Source organism: Corvus kubaryi, unplaced genomic scaffold (assembly GCF_017639235.1).
Source record: "Corvus kubaryi isolate FWS band 111438036 unplaced genomic scaffold, C.kubaryi_AGA036_p1.0 65009, whole genome shotgun sequence".
NCBI classification, from domain to species: Eukaryota; Metazoa; Chordata; class Aves; order Passeriformes; family Corvidae; genus Corvus; species Corvus kubaryi.
In genome coordinates, this window is record NW_024581690.1 from 1 (window position 1) to 12086 (window position 12086).

Here is a 12086-nt window from a genome sequence, read left to right on the forward strand (position 1 = left end):
CCGCGCCGCGCAGCTCAGCGCCCCGGCGCTCCTCTGCGGCATCCGCGCCGCTCGGCCGGGCGCGGCGGCGGCGGGCGACGGCGGGGCTCGGCGCGGCGCGGGGCACTGGCAGGGCTCCCCGGCCCGATCTCCATGTACAGCTACATGTTTAGGGCCGCTCGGGTTAATATATGTCGTCAGAAGCGGCGGCCGCCAATGGCCGGGGCGGAGGCGGAGCCCGCCGCCCTCCGCAATAAAACTTTTTGATGTTCGCTCTGCTAATTGCCGAGCTCCTCTTTTAGGATTGGCTGCCCCTCCGCATCCCTAATGTAATTAAAACAAGGGGGGAAAAATTATCATGGAGGCAGAGGTTAATGCAAGTGTTTAGCAGATGCTTTATAGTAAAATCTGCATTAAAAAATTTGAAAAAAACCCAAACAACAAAACCCCCCCTACAAACTCATTAAAACTTAAATATCGGATAATCTCAAACCAGGTACAGTATGGATCCAAGAAGTTTCTTGGCAAAAGTCTGTGTGAGAGCTTGATAGGCTCGGAGGTTGCTTTGGCAAAGTGTTTTGTGCCGGTCCGGTAGAGGAACAAATAAAACCGGCTTCGGAGGGCACTTCATCGATGCCCGATTGCAACAGGCCTGCCCCAGCAGCGCTCCGGCTTATATTTGTATTGCTGGTTAATACACACCACCAGATCACTAGTTTCCGTGAGGAGGGAGGCGAAGCTGCGCTGCCTTGCCTGTCACCAGACTTGCGACCCGGGTTCGCATGGGCTGGCTCCGACTGCGCGCCTGCTGACTGACCGAGGGAGCGGAGCGCTCGGGACTTGGAGGGGGATGGTATTTTCTTCCAGAAAGAATAGTTTTGAGACATTAACAGTAAGTTCGACTCTAACTGATTCTTTTCCAGCTTGCTGCCTACGCCTATGCACCTCCACCAGCCTTCACCCGAGTGACTTATGTGCCTCAAATCGGTTTTATGCTTCTCTAACTGGTACTATCGGTAAGTAACCGAATATTTTTTACAGCATGTTCCGAGCTAATTTTCTAGCTTCTACTAACAAATATATAAATATTTCTCAGCATTCCTGCTTCTGCAATAAAAAAGACCAGCATCTGCAGAAAGCAGGTTTAGTTATCGAAAGGGAGCAGTTAAATGTTCGCTTAACGGCCAGGCCAAGGACGAAATCTCCTGTAGCTATTTAGGTGCTTTGCTTTGGTAAGCTTGAAGATATTACAAAAGAAAAATGAATCTCAAGCTGTAACTCATGGATAGCTGGGAGGCGAGGTGCATTTGTTGTCATCCTCAAATGGAGCCGAGCATTACTAAATAGCTGCGAAATACCAAATAGCCACCCTTATTTGTGCTGGCTGATGCCTAGGCTGATTCGGCGTATATTACAATGCCGTTCTACAATATAGGCAGTGTGGAAAACTGTGTCAACAGGAGCGGAGAGGTCATAAATTAAAGAAAGAGAAAGATAGAGATGGAGGAGTTGGCGAAAGAAGGCAGCAAGAACTCTGGTCCAATATCTGCAGCAGCTTAATGCGCTCTCCGGCCCCTCTGCAGAGGCTGTGGGGGTTCCTCGGGGGAAGCTCTGGGTGGTGGGAAGAGGGCGAAAAGCAACTCAATGTTCGGGGAGAGGAGGCAGGCTGAGCTCGGGCGGTTCCGGCGTGGAGAGGACTGCCGACAGTGCACGGCGGCTTGTTGGGGCCCGGGGGCTTTGCCAGTGGGTCTGCGGGCTCTCGAGAGGGAGTGCCCTGCAGGGAGTGGACGGTCTCCGCGAATGAGGCCGTCCGCCAAGGAGCAGCCTGCTGCGGTACCAGGGAGCTGGCCTCGTCGGGGAGCTGCTAAAGGCGAAGCAAAATGCCGGCCCCGCGGTTCGGCAGGACGGGGAGCGTAGAGTCGGACCTAGAGAGGAGACGTGCACGGAGCGCAGACACGCAGGGGTATGTTTTTATAGGCAAATACACATATGCGTGAGCGTCTGGGTGTAAACTGAGTACGAAAGCGAAAAACTAGTCCAGATGTAGAATTGATGTATATACACATATATCTCACATGTACGCACACATGCTTGTAACCAACTGATGAATATCTGTATCTATATATGGACAAGCAGAATCCTATATATTGTGTTATCCTAAGGAAATAATGTGTCTGCAGCGTGGATTTTTAAATGTAAGGAAGGCCGTGGGCAGACCGTGCAGGCAGAGCCCTGGAGGGGCCAGGCAGAGTGTCCCTGCGGCTCGGGATGGGATGTCTGCAGGGCGCAGCCTGGAAATCCACCCAGTTTCTGCAGCGGTTCTCCAGTTTTGTTTTGCTGCGATATATTCTTGATGGGAAGAAGAAGTGGACATTGTCAAGGCCGGAAAGTTATACTGGCTTGCAAACGGGCGTGTGTTTCTTTACATTCTCCCTGTTTGTGTACGAGCTTTCCGATACACCGCAGGTTAGACTGCAGCTGTGACGGTCTCTGTGACAAGACATTACGGCCACTCCGATAACATCTCCAATGATGAAGGAAACGGAAAACACGAGACAGAGAAAAAGTAATAAAATATACAGGAGATATCTATCAGAACACCAGTCTCCAAAGCTAGCATCATGATTGCTTAATTAACTTTGGAGAAAGAGGGTCTCTAGATAAAGCACCCAGAAGGATCTTATATATATATATTTTCCTCCTATCCCAGCAGATATTTATGAGTATTATAAAGCGAGTTTTAAAGCAAATGCAACTCTCGTGCCCTCCCTCAGCTGTTAAATATTCAGGATTCCGATAATGGGTTGTAGCCTTTTCTTTTTGATCCACGAGTTGAAAAACGCTGCAGCTCAAAGTACCTTTCCCAATACGATATCAAATTCTACTAAAAAGCACCAGCATTTTGCCAATCTTACACTTATTGATTTGATTAGATTTTTTTTGTGCACAAATCATATGCTGGAAAAAAAAAAACAAACAAACAAGAAAAAACCCCAGGAAATAAAAAGAAACCCTAGTCTTATGTCACTTTATTTCCCTGCCAAAATAGTTGCATGTAAGGCGGCGATTTATCTGGACTCTGCTGCCAAACAGGACTCTCCTAGCTTGCGGTAATAAATAAAATTTGGTGGAGACTTTGCCGAGGCTGGTTTTCTCTACCCGCTGTCTAAAATTTATTTTATTTTTTCTGGAGTTGGTATGTGGGGCTGTATGGGTAGGTTTTGCCCCGCGGTTGCTGCCTGTCCAGCCCCGCAGCCGTCCGCGGGGCCGAGCGGGAGGAAGGGGCTGCCCTTGTCCCCCGGTGGGTGCCCCGCGACGCCCGGGGAGCGGGGGCAGGAGCCCGCGGCGGGGGGTGGCGGGCCGGGCGCCCGCTCAGAGCCGCCGGGGCCACCCGCTGCCCTGCCCCGGCGCTCAGTCGCCGCCGGGCCGCTTATCGCCAGGTCACTTCTCTCCTCCCGGCCAAGAGTAGGGTGGGAGTTGGGATAACAGAACAATAGAGCTGTGCTCCCCCCTCCTCCCCCCGGGCTTGTGTGAATTAAGCTAAATTGCAAATTAACCTGATTTCTCCGAATCAGTCGGGGAAAACCGTATGGAAACGGGGAAGAGATGCCGACGCTGGGTGGTCGGAAACCCACATCTGCTGGGGACTCCGGGGCTGGCTGACTGGGAACACTGCAGCCACACCGGGCCAGGCCCTGTGAGGAGCAGGCCAGGGGCAGAGAGGCGCCTCACCGGTGCCTAGGCTGCGAGCCCACTCATTTGCTTCTTTACCGCACCTTCCTTTTGAGGAGGGTCCGAAATCGGTGGGACGATTATGGGGACAGGGCAGCGGCGGGAGCCGCAGTCACCACTGAAGTGCCTGGTACCGACGCCAGACCTACCCACCCCTGCTCCGTGCAGCAGCTCCGGGATCTCCCTTCATAATTTTCATTAAAGCAAAGAAACAATCAGACAAACGAAAGCACCCCAAGGGCACCCCGTCCTTCGCTTTTGAGGCGCTGCCCTGGCCGGGCAGCCCCCTCGGCATCTCTCCTTCCCGCAGCTCCCTAAGTGCCGGGGTACCGATTTCCTCTCCTTTCGCCCGGCTGCCCACCACATCACTCAACCACCCGGTGCACGGCTTGAAAAGCCGAGACGGGTTTGAATTTATAGAGTGCATGATGTCATTGACCCGGGACCAAACGTATCAGAAAGGGGTATCATTCTAGGATGGATTTGGGGATGCCAGAGCATCGCGTGTCCCAGGGGTGCCACGCGTCCTCTATCCGGGCAGTCGCTTAGGAATTCGTGAAAGAACACAAACACGCAAGAAAAGGGATTTTTGAAAAGACGCACGGAGAAATATGATTTGGAGGTCAACCTGTCAGTGCGGGTTAATGAAAAGGACTTCTGCCTAATGGGTCTGGCTTGCACCCTCTCTTGTGCTTACACAACCTGAATTGCAATGCCCAGGGCAGAGGGCGGGATCGGGCCCAGCAGGCCCGAATTAATCGCTGCCCTTGGAGGTGGAGGAACCCTGGTTTACATTACTATTATCGGTAATGAACGCCCACATATTTCAGGCATGATAATCTCCCAGCCGTGTGTATACAGAAAAAAAACCCCAAAAACAAAAAAAACAAAACCAAAAACCGAAAAGAAAAGAAAAAAAGAAAAAAAGAAAAAAAGGAAGGAGAAAAGATCGGGGATGAGAAAAACTCAAGACACTGACCGTTTCGTAAGTCACAATGATTGGCAGTAAGTGCAGGACCCTACGCGTTTTACCACTGCATGTGCAAGCAATTATTCAAGGATTGCTTATATTTGTGACTGAAGATCCAGAGTTGCATTTAGACTCTGGACAGGAATCAGGGAAAGAAAAGCAAAACATTGCGCATTCCAACCAAGACCCCTTCTTTGTCAGAAGAATGGTAGTAAAGACCTTACAAAATTCTACAGTGTCTCTATTTATTGGAATTGTTACACAGATCTCCTGTACATGCACATGTATAAACACGCACACGCATGCAGACAAACACACTGTTTTTCCACTTAATATTTGTTTGTATTCCCGGGAAAGAGCATCTTAAGCTGCTCTTGAGCTCGATGCTGATGAAATAGCTCGCGAATGTAATTGCCTCCATTAACGAATATTTTGTCCTCCAGCATCTGAAGTTCAGACGGTGGAGGAAGAAGAAGGCTAGGCTGGCATCGTTTTGTGTTCGGGTTGACAAAAATCAACACTTCTATTGTCATTCTTCATGGAAAGTCTCCATTTAAAGAGGCTGGGGTTTAAGAAGCCTTCATAGATCACAGGTAACCTCGCTTGGCTTAAGAGAGAAGTCCCTCTGGAACAGTGAAAATTAGCTGCAATTTGGCCCTAACTACACGCCCCAAAATGTCGGTGTCGTCCTGCTGGTGTTCCCCGCGCCGTATACCTGCTGCACTGCACCCCGCTCCCGCTTGCCCGGGATCGGCTGCAGCACACGGGCTTGTCCGAAAATTCAGCAGCTGAGTCCTACAAATGTCGGCTGCACACTTGTTGCAAGCATCAGCCCGTACCGCAATTCCTATATGCGTATCTCGGTGTAATTGATCTGGCTGAGTGAGGTCTTTTTGGTAATTTGGATACACCAAGTCTCCAGTTAATGACATATAATCAGCCTTTAGGTCACTTGGTCATTCTCTTATTACAAACCCCTCCTGCTCTCTCTGATCTCCTTTCAAACTAAATTTCACACAAACAAATAAAGCAAGACAGGGACAAGTCCTTAAAATGCAAGAGTGAAATATTGGAGAATTGCTCGTGGGGAACTATAAACATTTTAAAAAAGAAAAAACCGAAAAGATAGGACAGAACATCTTATCGAGAAAGAGAGCATTGTGTACAAAACATGGAGGGAAAACCGGTCTGGCTTGTGTTAAACGTGACATAAAATTAAAATAAAATAATTACAAACAGAAACAGCATAATGTAAACAGAATACAGGAGGACACTTTACTAGAAACGCATGGCCGCGTACCGTAATTTGTTCGTGCAGATGATACAACCTATCTGTGGACACACAAAATGTTTGTTTGCTGCGCTTTAGCAAGAAGTAAATTTCTTTACTCTTCTTTTCAGGAAAGTTAAGAAGCCGGAAAATGGAGAATTGAGTGTCATGTACCTCCCCAGATCTGCAGGGAAACGGAGCAGCGGCCAAAAGGAGCGGGTGTAAATGCGACAACAAAAATAAATACTTTATATCACCGTGCAGAACTTATTTTACTAAGTCAACACTTTTTTTTTCTGCAGCTCACCTTTTCTTTCCTCTAGGGAGAGACAATGCTCACTTTTTATTAGGTGTTCCCTAAAAGTTTATTTTGATCCCCGTCCAGGTGTGTATGTATATGTATGTGTATGTATATATATATATATAATATATAAAAAAGTATATACGTATATACATATGTATATAATCAACAGGCTAAGGGTCATGTATGAGCAGAGGCTGGTGCGGTGACCGGGAAGAAGGGTGATCAGATGCTCTAGGTGAGATCTCAGGGCCCTACAGGCTGCAGGCAGCTCATTGCAAACCGAGCCCCGTTTTCGGAGCTAAAGTCGATTTATAAAATCGAGAGAGGGGAGATATCAACGTCGTTCAAGTCTTAGCGCTTTGAGAAAGCAGCCTGCAGAAGAGGACTGCGATCTACACTCCCTCACAGGCATTAGCGCCTTTCAAAATATTATCGACATTTTTACCAGCGGTCTCTCATTCGTGTGTAATACGGGGCTCAGACAGGCGCTAATTGAGCACGTAGCGCGTGCGAGGTTGCGAGAATGAGTGTCGGGGCAGGCTCACACAGCAACAGAAATGGGAGCGATAGAAGGAGAGGAGTGTCACAGGCCCCCGCGCAGTGCGTGTTGGTGTGACACATCTCGTTATTAGTTCAATGCATTCCCGGTCTTTTCGGGATTTCTAAAGTTGTTGGTGTTTCTTTTTTTTTTTTTTTTCCCACCACCCGCCCTTGGGCTACTGGATTGAAGCATCAGCCCGTAGCCTCACGGGGATTCGACTCAGTACATCAAAAGGCGCTGCTCTCCTCTTGGGGCTCATGCTCGGGGACACGGGCCGCCCCTCTGGGAGCCGCCGGGGATGTTCAGTCCCGCCCCGGCACTGCCCGGGCGGGGCCGCCGGCACCCCTCCCGCCGGTGCTGGAAATGCCCAAGGCCGAGGGGAGGCGGCGGGCTGGCCCCCGCCCATCGCACCTCTCGGCGGCGGGCGGCCCCGGCGGAGCCCCGCGGGCGGTGCCGCGCCCGGGAGAAGCCCCGGCGGGCTGGGGGCGGCTGGAAAGGGTTAAGCGCTTCCCCTCCTCCTGCTGCAGCCCCCTGAATGCCACTGCTTTCCTCTAGAGGTCTCATTAGGGAAACCCTAACTGCTATTTTCAACGTTTCCTCAATCAAGCGCCTTTAAATAGAGCTCCACAAACAAATTGGCGGCAAAAAGCGCAGATCTTGTCACGGGCGAGGCCGATTCAATATTTCACCCTTGTTTGCTTTGTAATTACAGCCTGGCTTGTGGCTACCTACACGCTAGGGCCAGTTCCCCTTGCCAGCCCCCCCCGTCCGCCCCTCCCGTACACCTTTCCCTGGGCTGGGAATTGAGCGGGACCGCCCGCGGGAGCCACTGAGCGAGTGGTCTCGGATCAAAACTCAAAAATTGCACAGAATCTCCCCGGCTAAATGCTGAGGGCTTTTTTTTTTTTTTTTTTTTTTTTTTAATTTGTTTAATTTTTCAAAAATATTTTTGCTGTTTGTTGCAACGTCTGCTCTGAGGCCACGAGCTTTCCAACAGAAGGGATTTTCCCCAAGCGCCGCCTTGCCCTCTCATGACGGGGTCAGGGACCAGGCAGCGGCCCGCCTGTCCCCACGCACGGCAGTCCGAGTGGTTGATCTGCGGGCTTCGCTCCCTCTCTCTCTGTTAAACTGCTCTTATGATTTGTTATATTTTCCACAGCTGATTGTTCTTGTTTGGCTGTTGTACAGAGCTGCTTTAAATCTTCGACAGGAAGAATAAAAGTTAAAACTGCTTAGACGGGCTGGTGCGGGTCCGCCTCGGTCACTGCATAACGACCCCTCTGCACACATCAGGTCTCGATAAGCCTCGTTCCTGCGGCTCGGGGCAGCGGCATCAACACAGATCGGAGCTAATTCGATTATGTCTGAAAGCCGGAGTGTAACAGAGAAGAATTTGGCGTTTATGAACTAAGCTGCTATATTTGCTTTGCTGTAAACCGACGAGAATATTTTATGATGGAGGGGAACAGTGCAACACAAAAGGGAAATATGACAATAAATCTCTTTTTATGGATTCTCTTTAGCAGCAAAACACAAGGATTCAACGGTTTTATGACTCAACTATTTTGCAGGTACATCTAAAGATACCTACATAGAAAAGAATAACCTGTATTCCCCCCTCACAGCCCCCCTCTGAAACACAGAAATCCATCCCTGTGCCCCTCAGTTCACTGATGAAATTCTCTGAGATTTTCATGGGAGCAATGCTGGCTCAAGAGTTTACATCTGACCACTGCACAGATATGCTTCGATTATTTATGGTGCCACTGGCATTACTCTTTCATAGTTTACTGATACACAAAACTTTTGGTCAGAAGTAATGCTCCACCTTCCATCTCAGAATGAGCACATTGGGCTGTTTTCTTTCTAGTTACTGCAACACTATTAAGACTTGAGATAATTTATGCATCCATTGAGCTAAATTACAGCTTTAGTTTTCAAGACTTTTTTTTAAGGAATGATTTTCATGCTAAAATAAAGATAGGTACTTCAGGGGGAGGATTTCCAAGTGGCTAAGGGTGTAATGCTCCTTGAAGTAAGCACAGGTTCTGTATATAAATCCCTTTGAGGATTTAAACCCTGGATGTTTTTTCAGAGTCATGTTCCACTGTAAAAAACCCCATTCAATCCATTCATACATGCTCAAACTGCTTTGTACAATGCAAGTATATTTGCATCTAAGGTGCTAAGCATATTTTTTATCAGTCTCCATGTCTTGTTTATGTCCTTTCTTGTGATCAAGTTCTGATATTGGTTACCCTGAGCACCTAGATCCAGGTTTAGGTCCCCTAGAGATCAAGGAATAGCTAGTAGGTCCAAAGGTCTGCTGCTGGGCTGCAGTGATTTGGAAGTGTGGATTTTGAAACACTTGCTTCACATACCACACAGTGCCGAGCTTTTCCTCTCTGAGCACGCACACATGCACGCAGCACGGCACTTTAACACACTGGTCAGTTGCAGCCTGACAGCAATGAGAGCAGAATGCAGATGCAGCATATGCAGTTGAACGTTAAACATAATCTTTTAAAAGAAGTCCTTTTAGTTGAACTTTTTTCTCAGATACAGCTAAATGAAAGTCACACTGCTTTTTATTCCTCCGCGTGTTGTCTTTTTTTTTTTTTTAATAGAAAAGGCAAGTGGATTCAGAGCCCTGATTTTATTAAGAAAGGTTGTAGAACAATCAGTTCAGATATGTCAATCCAAATATGTGTGGAACAACATCTACAAGTGACATCCATGGGAAAAAGAAAGATCACAAAAACTCACAAGTACAAACCTCATCAGTACAAGTTGCTCTGCTTAAGCCAGCTTTTCATCAGAGTGGCACCTATTTGTATGAATTGAAGTTTTGCATGTGCCTTCTGCTGGTGGAAAAAATTTGTAGATAGTCCAGCTATCTTGTCTACCGTTACCAGTTACCCTTGCTTAGGGAGGCAGACCACAGTGCAGACTGGTTTTACTGTTTTTCACTGAGCAAAGTAGCCTGGACTGAGCTCCATTCTGTTGCACTAAAGGACTGCAAACACTTTTTTGCAGTCACTTCAAGGACGTCACCACTAGCCTGCAGTCTGCAATACAGACAGAGTAGTGGGAAAAGTGAGTACTGCATATGCATACACCTTTTTTTACCTGCAGTCCAGGGACTCTGCCCTGCATACCCTGGAGCCCACAAAGGGCTTCCCCTCGCTCCTTTTGTGTGCTATTCATAAAGATATGTCCTAGTTTGTAAGAACAGTACATGCCCATTTTGTGTGATATGTACATGCACACATCTGGGCTGCATGTGTGGAAAAGCAAAGGCACACACTACAAAAAATTTTACGTGTGCAATTTTCCAAGTATGAGTCTATGGGTCTATAGTATGGCATATCTACAGTGCAGAAAATGACATTCTTCAGCACAGGAAGGCATTTTAAGCGGCTCCAGAGAAAAAAAGCAGAATTGTTCTTGGTAGCACAGTTAGTAGCAGTTTACTTCTCCTGGTTGCTCCTGATGTTTTCTGCAAACCCACTGTGATGGAGCGTTACTCCCAAACAGCAATCACTGAGTGATCAGAATATTTCAGATATTCATTTCTATAGGCTGATGTTATTAAAATTAAAAACATCTGCTTTGAGGAATGCAGATTTTCTGGATGTAAATACTTCTCTACTCCCACAGTAATTTCAGCTACTCAGGGAAACAAAATATAATGCTAAACAGTCGTTGTATTGTTTGACACAGTAGCAAATGGAACAATGTTGCTCTTAATGATGATGTTGTTCACTGGACAATTGAAATTGGATAAAGGCTTTCATCTGGGAACACTTTTCTAATACCTCTGTAGGTAATGGGAGTCCTATTGCCCTGCATACTGGGCAAGGTTCACCCCCATCTCGCCAAGACAGCTCCTGAAGAGAGGAGTTTGTGCCTGCAATAGGCTTTCAAGTGCTTGTCTGTTATCAGTTCACCGACACAGTTTTGCAGCTGAGGAGAGTGGAGAATGGAGCCCCAGCTGCCTGTGTTTCAGATGCTATCGCCTAATCCTGATTAAAGGCACCGTGGGTTAGAAATTCCTCTGTAAAGCCACGTGAGAGAAATCTTCTCCCTTTTGCACTCCCCTTAAAAATCATTGGGAATATCTTCAATACTTGTGTTAACTTCTCTTACATTGAAGCTAAACTGGGCATACTTGTTCAAGAATGAGTAATGATGTGTATTGTATACCACACAGCACACTGATTGCTGCGCTAAGGACATAAGAGCAACCAACATCAAAGGTGGAGTTGCACCGAATACTGTGGTATTTCCATGAGATACTTTGTCGCTTTTGCTAGTCAGGCTAACCCTAAATAGAGAAAAACTACCAGATGGGGGGTTGCAAATGGGAAGTCAATTCTGATGACACGGAATAAAGAAAAACAGAAGATAATCCAGGGGAGGACATTTCCCCAAACTACACAAAGGTGGTGCACGACTAAGAAAGCATTATGTGACGGGAGTGTGCATGGTGCTACCCAGAATAATAGCAGTTAAAGTCCTTTTCTTACTCAGATTCCTTAGGAATCTGACACTGGGTAAATCTGGGTGTATCAGAAATTACGTATAAGTGGAGACTTACACAAAACATCCGTTAGTGTAAACTAAGTAAAAAAACCCCAAATACCTCTATGCCTATCCATCTTTTAAAAGTAATTCAAATACTTTTCTGCATTGTGAAGAATTGATTCTTCCTTTGGATAGTATGTAAGAGACTATGGAGACAGGTTCTCTTCCAGTGGTCTGGAAGACATCCAGGCCGTTTAAAATCCTGATTGTCACTACACCTTCCCAAGGTTGCTGTCAAGAGGAAATCTGATATTTGTAGGATGTACACTATGAACTTATTTATAAGAAGAAACCAAGATTTTAAATTTTAATGTTGTTTATATCCTATACAAGCTGATAAACACACAAACACATACCTGGATACATATATATAGGAATCCGAAAAAACCCCAAAATCTAGACATTTCCTTTCAGTAGTTACATCTTAACCAGTGTTCTAGTTCAAAAGACATGTTAGGATCTGGCAGGATTAACAATATGTGCAAACCATACAACTCTTGAAAAACATCTGATGCTGCTGCCTTAGGGTTCTCATGGATCATTGTCTTTGTGGAAGCAGGTATCTTCATTACATCCAGCCACATGGAGTTTCACTAAGTAACATTTGCATGGACTACTTCAGATATCAGTAACTGTAGAAATCTATATGATCTGTTCCTTCAAAACTGTAGACTAAAATAATGAGAAAAATAAAGTAAAATCC

General features: G+C 46.9%; 1 long non-coding RNA gene across 1 annotated transcript; it reads left to right on the plus strand.

The window, feature by feature from the left end:
* Positions 1-100: 100 nt before the first annotated feature.
* LOC121672856 lies at positions 101-6221 on the plus strand. The gene is made up of 4 exons (XR_006019012.1): positions 101-475; positions 903-995; positions 5125-5274; positions 6083-6221. It is a non-coding gene; the product is annotated as an uncharacterized LOC121672856 (long non-coding RNA).
* Positions 6222-12086: the final 5865 nt, after the last annotated feature.